Source organism: Hordeum vulgare, chromosome 2H, assembly GCF_904849725.1.
Source record: "Hordeum vulgare subsp. vulgare chromosome 2H, MorexV3_pseudomolecules_assembly, whole genome shotgun sequence".
NCBI classification, from domain to species: Eukaryota; Viridiplantae; Streptophyta; class Magnoliopsida; order Poales; family Poaceae; genus Hordeum; species Hordeum vulgare.
Genome location: NC_058519.1, coordinates 212,043,867 through 212,052,065, shown reverse-complemented (window position 1 = coordinate 212,052,065; position 8,199 = coordinate 212,043,867).

Here is an 8,199-nt window from a genome sequence, read left to right as displayed (position 1 = left end):
CGCCTCCACGCAGCTCCCTGGCTGCCTGGCCGTCACCTCGCGCTGGCAAGCTCGGGGATATCCACCCCGAGCCCGACCCTATCCATTCCCCAACTCCAGTTCCCCTCTCCTCTCGGACCTCTCCTCCCTCCTTATGCCGCCATTGCCACGAGCTCGAGCTCGAGCCGCCGCGCCTCTAGCCACAGGAACCTCCCTCCGAGTAGTCCAGCAGCTTCGCCTCGTCGAGCTGGTTCTCTCTACAACGGCCGAAGTCTCCCCGAGCTCTGCAACGCCCCCAACGCCATCGTCTTCAACCTTCGGTCGCCGGCAAATCGATGGTGGAACGCCGGCAACAGCCCTTCCCCGAGCCGTCTAAGCCCTGCTCTGCACTCCCCGTGAGCCTGCGGTCATTTCCCTCTCTTTCCCCTCGGATCCGTGCCCCTGGCCACTGGACCATCGAACCCGTACTCCGTTAGCCGCCCCGGCTCGTCGCCGGCCTACTCCGGCCACCTATAGCTCCCCCTGAGGCCAGCGCTGGATGTGGTCGAGCCTGGAGAGCACTCCAGTGCTCTCAGCGTTCTTTTCCGAGCACCACAACACGTTTTAGCGTGTCTCCGGCGAGGTTCTGCCGCGGATCTGGTCGCCGCCGGCCAGGCTCCGGTGAGGGCCGACGTGGCCAGCCTAATCCAGAAGTTTAAAGCCTAAGCACTCACTGACAGTGGGGCCAAGGCCAAGTCAAACCCACTTAGGGGCTGGTCAGCGCGGGATTAGCCCCTGAGAGGCTGACCAGTGGGTCCCCCTGTCAGGTTTGACCTGATCAGGTCAGTTGACCTGCTGATGTCACGCTGACGCAATAAAAGGGTTTTCCAGTATAAAAATAATTCCAAAAATGTTTAAAACTTCAAAAATTCATAGAAATTAATCTATAACTCCAATGAAAATAATTTATATATGAAAAAGTATCAAAAAAATTCAAGGAATCTGAATATGTCATTTTCAAACATGTTTGAAAATGTTACAGAACCCAAACATGTAGATTAATGAATAAGTCAATTCTTATAAATACTTTATAAATGGAATATGGAAAATATTTAAATTTCACTATGAATGACATGATCAAATACTGTTCTAATTACAAACCACCAACCTAACATGTCATCCCATGCATGTTAACATCAAGTTGATCTGAGCATCAGGTCGAATCAATTAAAATGGTATCCGAGAATACCTCGTTTGAAGTGATATTTGAATGTGATTCAAATCAACTTCAAACCTAATACATGTTAGTTATAATAGTATATCACCTTGCATTCTCATGCCATGCTCATGCATCATCTTGATTGCATATGTTTGTTATTGATTGTTATCATTCCTTTCGGTAGGCTCCGCTCCCCCGGATTCCACCGAACATCTGTCTGACGGATATTGTCACTCCTCTGAGCAACAAGGCAAGCAACCATTTTGATCATCCCGATAAATCTCATGTTCTTGCTCCTGCACTTACTTATTGCATTAGGATCAAATGCTTCAACTGCTTTCGCCACGCTAGTTGAACCCACTTCATTTGCATGGCCTATCCTTGTCACAGTAAATAGCCGAACCTTGCAACCTAGCATACCTGGTAGTTGCTTGAGCCATGATGTGCCTTACGTGCTATGCATGCTATGCTTAGAGTTGTGTATGGTCTGTCATCTGGGAGATGAACAGAATTGTGAGAATGTGTTCGGTAAGCAAAGGTCGTGTGTTGAACCTGATTTGGTAAAGGTACTGGTGAAAGGCTGTGTAGGAGTACATGGCGGGTTGTTTCATTGGAACCGTCCTTAGGAACTGAGTTCCGTGTATGTAATCCAAGACTAGATACTACCACACGTTGGGATACTTAATTGACCCTCTCGACTTATTAATCGCTTAGTACTCGGTCCAGGAGTTGCAAGTAGTTTCTGGTGTTTATAGTCATGCTGGAGGCCGTGCGTAGTGCTGACCTGAGAGGTGGGCTATGATGCGGTAGGCAGTGGCACGGTGTACCAAGTGGCACCCGGATGGTGGGCTTGGGAACCCTGCGCACATCGTTTGAGGCCGTGGCGGAAACCTCGGCCGGACTTCCGTACGGGTTACTCTCAGATAGGCGATAAACCTGGACTAGGTACTAGTGTGGTTAACGGTCGTGGCCGACTCCCTCGCTAGGCTTCCGCTTGAAGGTTGCCGAGGTGCATGACGTGCACATGGCGATAAGTGGCGAGAGTGTGTGTGACGAAGTACACCCCTGCAGGGTTATGATCTATTCGAATAGCCGCGTCCGCAGATATGGACTACTTGGAGACATATGTTGTACATAGATAACTTCAATGGCTACTCATAAAATTGTCAAGACAAGCGTGAGTGTCGTGGATGGCATTTCCGAAAGGTGACGGAATGATTCCACGATGGTGTATTGTTGTGGTGTTAGTGGACTCGTGTGCGAGAAATCAAGCTGTCAAAATTATTTAAAAATGCAAGTTGTCTAGCCACGAGTCAAATGCTGGCTTTCCGCATGAAACCCCACCATACCTTGTTGATACATTGCATGAGTAGTTAGTTATCCTAAAGTCTTGCTGAGTACCTCCGTACTCATGTTTGCTTAATAAATGTTGCAGAGGTTGCTAATGACCCTAATGGAGGGTTCTTCATAAACATCGACGACGACGAGTAGCTGGTGTCCCAGCTACGATCTGGCCCTAGGTTGGGTGTGTAGTATAGTCAGGCCATGTGCCTTCTAGTTGCACCTGTCTGTACTCAGACAGTTTTAAACTCTTCCGCTGGCTTGTAACTGAATGACTGCTATTATGGGTCGTGAGACCCTTAATGTGTAATATTATGTGTGTGGCTCTTCCGAGCCTCTTAAATAAAGCTTTTATGTTTATGGTTATGTTGTGATGCCATCGATGTATCTATACATATCGGTATGCCATGCGTACGTGTGTCGTACTTGATATGTATGGGGTTCGATTACCTAGTCGTGAACTTTAGTAGCATTCCTTACAAGGAAATGCCCCTTTGTGATCCAACGAGCCTTGGTAGTTCGCTACTGCTCCGGACACATTGGTTGACCGGCATGTGTCCTTCTTAGCTGTTGTGTCTGTCCCCTTTGGGGAAATGTCACGCGATGTAATGGAGTCCTTGTAGCTTGCTACGACTCGTCTACACTCACTGGTGACCGACACCTGCTTTGTTGGGTCATGTATGCCTGTCCTTGTGCGGTACTGCCACTTTGGTTTGTGACTAGACTTGTCGATCCGGGTTATTTGACATTGGAATGCTAGCAACACTATTGCATACGTGAGTCAAAAGACGCAAACGGTCCCGGCTAAGGTAAGGCTGCAGCCGTGGAGTTAACCGTGCGTGAGACCGCAAAGGGATGCGATGTGTTACAGGCTGGATTCCTATGACTTAGGATCAGGGTCCCGACATGTGTGCTACATGTGTACGTGTGTGTGCTGCATGTGTGTGTGCATGTGTACGTGGACACGAGTTGTGCTAGTATATACATATACATGTACGTATGCTAGTGTGCAATGTGTCTATGACAAACTAGCCCCGCGTGTCATTGTGTGTTTTATACAAATATAGCAATCCAATATACAAAAACTACCAAAACAAAAATATGTTGGCTTTGTAAACCTTCTCTCTCCTCTTGCTATAACAAGTTTTTAACAATCTAATATACAAAGGCTATTGAAGATGCTCTAAAAACGTTTAGATAACTAAAGTAGTGATCTAATATACATGGGAGTAATTTTTAAGATGGAAAATAGGAAGGGGAGTTGTAAGGAGGTTAGACACGGAAAGTGTAGCTTTATTTCAAATTCTTTATTTGGTATTTGATGAGTTTTACACGCGGGAATTTGAGAGGGGTGTTCATTTCCTTGTTTGAATAATGGAAATTCATGGGAAATTAGTTGGGAGACAACAACAAAATTTATGATGAAGGAACGGAATGTTCCCTGTAAATTAATTAATTCTAAATTTTCATCCCCTTTCCTGTTAATAAAATGGTGGGAGTTAGACTCTAAACTCCCATGGCCGGTCCCTCACAGTTTCTCATTCCCTCCAACCAAACAGGTAACTTTATATCTTAGAGCCTCATAATTCCCATTCCCTCTCTCTAATTAGCCCCAACCAAACAGGTTGCCATCGTTTTATTAACAAGGGAGGGGGTGGAAGTTGGAAGGGGGTTATTTTATTGAGTCAATCTTAACCATTTATCATAACTTATGTTAACTTTGCTTGTCTAGTCCCTTGTCAATTCTCACGAACCAAACAAGAAAATACAGTTTTTCATCAAATTCTCACACGGGTAATTTCTATCATGAGCCAAACAGAGGATTGGGAATGAAATTACCCATCCCATGTCTAATCCCAATACAACTCCCTATTCTAAACTCCCATTCCCCTTCCCCAATATTGCCAACCACGCTAAGGGCATCTACAATGCAAGGACTCTTGCGTAGACGGTAAGGGTAAATAGAAAAAACAAATTTATGTTTAGTGCTCGCGTAAGAGTCTCTAGATCCAATGCACAAGCGCTATGCACGGACGCTACTGATACGTCTCCAACGTATCTATAATTTTTGATTGTTCCATGCTATTATATTATCAACTTGGGATGTCTTATATGCATTTATATGCCATTTTATATCATTTTTGGGAATAATCTATTAACTTAGTGCCTAGTGTCAGTTTCTGTTTTTTTTGTGTTTTTTGACCTTTTTCGGAAAAGAATATTAAATGGAGTCCAAACGGAATAAAACTTGCGGGGTGATTTTTTCATAACAGAAGATACGCACAGGACTTGAGAACCAAGGCAGGAGGTCTCGTGGGAGGTCACGAGCCCCCTAGGCGCGCCCTAGGGGGCGCACCTAGCAGGCTCGTGGGCCCCCCGTGCCTCCTCTGCCCTACCTCTTTCGCCTATAAATTCCCAAAAATCCCGAAACCAACAGAGAGAGCCACGAAAATACTTTTCCGCCGCCGCAAGCTTTTGTCTCCGCAAGATCCCATATGGGGACCGTTCCGGTGCCCTGCCGTAGGGGGATTCAGACACGGAGGGCTTCTTGATCAACACCATTGCCTCTCCGATGATGCGTGAGTAGTTCACCACAGACCTTCGGGTCCATAGCTAGTAGCTAGATGGCTTCTTCTCTCTCTTGGATGTTCAATACAAAGTTCTCCATGATCTTCATGGAGATCTATCCGATGTAACTTTCTTTTGCGGTGTGTTTGTCGAGATCCGATGAATTGTGGATTTATGATCAGATTATGTATGAATATTATTTGAGTCTCCTCTGATTTCTTATATGCATGATTTAGTATCCTTGTAATTCTCTTCGAGTTATGGGTTTCGTTTGGCCAACTTGATCTATAATACTTGCAATGGGAGAAGTGCTTGGTTCTGGATTCATACCGTGCAGTGTCCTCACCTAGTGACAGAAGGGGTAGCGAGGCACGCATCATGTTGTTGCCATCAAGGGTAAAAAGATGGGGTTTATATCATATTGCATGAATTTATCCCTCTACATCATGTCATCTTGCTTAAGCCGTTACTCCGTTTGTTATGAACTTAATACACTAGATGCATGCTGGATAGCGGTCGATGTGTGGAGTAATAGTAGTAGATGCAGACAATATCGGTCTACTTGTCTCGGACATGATGCCTATATGTATGATCATTGCCTTAGATATCGTTGATACGTCTCCAACGTATCTATAATTTTTTATGGTTCCATGCTTTTATCTTGTCAACTTTGGATGTTTTATATGCATGAATATGCTATTTTATATCTTTTTTGGGACTAACCTATTAACTCAGTGCCAAGTGCCAGCTTCTGTTTTTTCCGTGTTTTTGGCCCATTTTCAGACGGAGTCCAAATGGAATGAAACTTTACGATGGTTTTTTTGGACCAAAAGAGACCCCCGAAGCTTTGGGAGAAGGCCAGATGGGCCACGAGGGAGTCACAATCCCTCACTCCGCCACCACCCCCCGGCGGTGGCGCGCAGGCTTGTGACCTCCTCGTAGGCCCAACTGACGCAATTCCACCGCCATAAATTCCTATGAATTCAGAAACCCCCAAAAAGAAACCTAGATCGGGAGTTCCGCCGCCGCAAGCCTCTGTAGCCACCAAAAACCAATCTGGAGCCCGTTCTGGCACCCTGCTGGAGGGGGAATCCATCTCCGGTGGCCATCTTCATCATCCCGGCGATCTCCATGATAAGGAGGGAGTAGTTCTCCCTCGGGGCTGAGGGTATGTACCAGTAGCTATGTGTTTGATCTCTCTCTCTCGTGTTCTTGAGATGTCTTGATCTCGATGTACCATGGGCTTTGCTACTATAGTTGGATCTTATGATGTTCTTTCCCCTCTCCCTCTTGTAATGAATTGAGTTTCCCCTTTGGAGTTATCTTATTGGATTGAGTCTTTGAGAACACTTGATGTATGTCTTGCACGTGTCCATCTGCTGTGATCAACTTGCGGGTTTGTGACAATTGGGAACCTACGCATATGGGTTGGCACACGTGAATTCATGTGAGTACTTGATGTATGTTTTGGTGATCAACTTGCGGGTTCGTGACATTGGGAACCTATGCACAGGGGTTGGCACACGTTTTGACTCTCTGGTAGAAACATTGGGGCACTCTTTGAAGTTCTAGGTGTTGGTTGAATAGATGATTCTGAGATTGTGTGATGCATATCGTATAATCATGCCCACGGTACTTGAGGTGACAATGGAGTATCTAGGTGACATTAGGGTCTTGGTTGATATGTATCTTAAGGTGTTATTCTAGTACGAACTCTATGATGGATCGAACGGAAAGAATAGCTTCGTGTTATTTTACTACGAACTCTTGAATAGATCGATCAGAAAGAATAACTTTGTGGTAGTTTCGTACCTGACAATAATCTCTTCATTTGTTCTCCGCTATTAGTGACTTTGAAGTGACTCTTTGTTGCATGTTGAGGGCTAGTTATATGATCCAATTATGTTATCATTGTTGAGAGAACTTCACTAGTGAAAGTATGAACCCTAGGCCTTGTTTCCACGCATTGCAATACCGTTCGTGCTCACTTTTACCATTTGTTACCTTGCTGTTTTTGTAATTTCAGATTACAAAAACCTATATCTACCATCCATATTGCACTTGTTTCACCATCTCTTCGCCGAACTAGTGCATCTATACAATTTACCATTGTATTGGGTGTGTTGGGGACACAAGAGACTTTTTGTTATTTGGTTGCAGGGTTGCTTGAGAGAGACCATCTTCATCCTACGCCCCCCGCGGATTGATAAACTTTAGGTCACCCACTTGAGGGAAAATTGCTATTGTCCTACAAACCTCTGCACTTGGAGGCCCAACAACGTCTACAAGGAGAAGGTTGTGTAGTAGACATCAAGCTCTTTTCTGGTGCCGTTGCCGGGGAGGTTAGCGCTTGAAGGTATATCTTTAGATCTTGCAATCAAATCTTTTTGTTTCTTGTTCTTTCGCTAGAAATTTACAAAAAAATGGAATTGAGGATGCCTCATATGCTCCATCTTTTCAATGTCTTTCGTGAGAAAAATGGGAAGGAAAATTGTGCTCAAGTGTTGAAAGAAGAATTACATAGAATGCTTGGCATAGAATATGTGAATGATGAGCATGATTGCAATGTTCTTAGCATGAATTCTTTGAATAATCATGATGCTAATGATATGCAAAGCCACAATCTTGGGGATGCTATATTTGATGAAGATGATCTTTTTAGTTCTTCCACTTTGAATGATCAAAATCATTTTGATGAAAGCATGCCTCCTATCTATGATGATTATTGTGAGGATACTTATGCTTTAAAGAAGAGGGATGATAAAACTTGTCATACTCTCGAGAACCCTTTTGCTAAACCTTGCTTTTTCATTGTGGACACAATTTGTAGTGCTCAAGTCTTTTACGATACTCCCACTACTATTCTTGAGAATAGATTTCCTTATGTGGAGAGTAGAAAAATTTCTATGCTTGTAGATCATGAAAAGAATGCTTTAGGTGCTGGTTATATTGTTGAATTCGTTCATGATGCTACTGAAAATTACTATGAGAGAGGATCATATGCTTCTACTTATTGCAATAGTATCAAGCTTCCTCTCCATATGTTGAATTTTTTGAAGCTATGCTTGTTTTGCCTTCCTATGCTAGTTGATTCTTGCTCCAATAAATTGTTT